Source organism: Schistocerca americana, chromosome 1 (assembly GCF_021461395.2).
Source record: "Schistocerca americana isolate TAMUIC-IGC-003095 chromosome 1, iqSchAmer2.1, whole genome shotgun sequence".
Classification (NCBI taxonomy): Eukaryota; Metazoa; Arthropoda; class Insecta; order Orthoptera; family Acrididae; genus Schistocerca; species Schistocerca americana.
The window spans coordinates 923,021,231-923,022,526 of record NC_060119.1 but is presented as its reverse complement, the minus strand read 5'-3'; the positions used below and the strand labels follow the sequence as shown (position 1 = coordinate 923,022,526).

At 42.5% G+C, this 1,296-nt stretch overlaps 1 non-coding gene across 1 annotated transcript; it reads left to right on the top strand.

Annotated features, from left to right (window-relative positions):
* The first annotated feature begins 618 nt into the window (after window positions 1-618).
* On the top strand, window positions 619-700 carry Trnal-aag. Its single transcript has one exon. It is a non-coding gene; the product is annotated as a tRNA-Leu (tRNA).
* The last annotated feature ends 596 nt before the right edge of the window (window positions 701-1,296 follow it).

Below are 1,296 nucleotides of genomic sequence, written 5' to 3'. Positions count from 1 at the left end.
TATATTTAAATATCGAAAGGTTACGTTTTGTTCTTTTAGCTTATATTGTAATTATGTGTTAAATATTTATGTACTGTTTTGCTTTACATTTAGTTATTTACTGAAAAAATGTGTCTTGTGCTGATGTGACCCTCAAAGAACAAGTTTTAATGTCATATACCGCTGTTTTAGTTTATGCGTAACTGCAATGTACGAACGGGAGCTGGGAAGAACGGTCCTTAAAAAAGCAGAGGTAACAACACTTTTATTTATTTCTGAAAATCAGGTAACGCTACTGTCATCGGAGGCCCTCAGCTACAGGGAAGTTATCAGATAATGTACACTTATTTCTTCAGACGAACATTGTTAGTAGGTAATTCCTTAGATAGTTGCCTTAAGAGCTGATTGCTTCACCCGAGTGACGGTCCGTAAGATTACATCAGCGGTAATGAGACAACATTGCGAGTGTGGACGTTCCTGGTTGCACGTGCGTTATCTCTTGTGGGTGCTGACGTGTCTTCGCACGCGTCCACACGCTCCGGTTTCTCTCTCTCTCTCTCTCTCTGTGTGTGTGTGTGTGTGTGTGTGTGTGTGTGTGTGTGTCCCTCTATTTGTAACAATGGAATGCTTTCACACAGCGGTAGCGTGGCCGAGCGGTCTAAGGCGCTGGTTTAAGGCACCAGTCTCTTCGGAGGCGTGGGTTCGAATCCCACCGCTGCCAAGTATTTTTCTTTCCATAGAACGTCAGAAAAGAGGAAAACGAGGCAACGTTGACAAGTATACCGAAGTAAATTGGGCAACAACAAGGAGACACATCAGGAATCAATCGATATAGCGTGGCACATGTACCATGTACCAACTTCTCTTGTTGGCCAGGAAGGAGATTTTTAGAAGGTAGAAGCCAACGCGGATCGTTTTCAGCTTGGGCTCTTTGTAGTTGTGTTCCTGCTTTGGACGGAGACGATCGTTCGGAGGATGTTGTGGGTTTTCCTACATCCCTGCTGTGGCCGTCTGGTACAGCGTGACACAGTAAAATGAGAACTTCAGAAAAACTCAATAAGAACAGAAAAAAAATCCAACAAAAAAATTATTGACAGCAATTGAACCAATACAACTTGCATTTTAGGAGACATAAATCCAAATTATCAACGTTTGAAAGTTACGTCCTCTAGCTGGCGTCCTCATATACGTATGTATTCTTCCAATATACTCTTGATGTTGCTCACTGAGTGCTGCAACGTCTCAGCTGGAATGCGACGAATTTCGTCTTGAATTCTTTTTACTTCAGTGCATCCATTGTTCTTGGCCGAGTAGTGT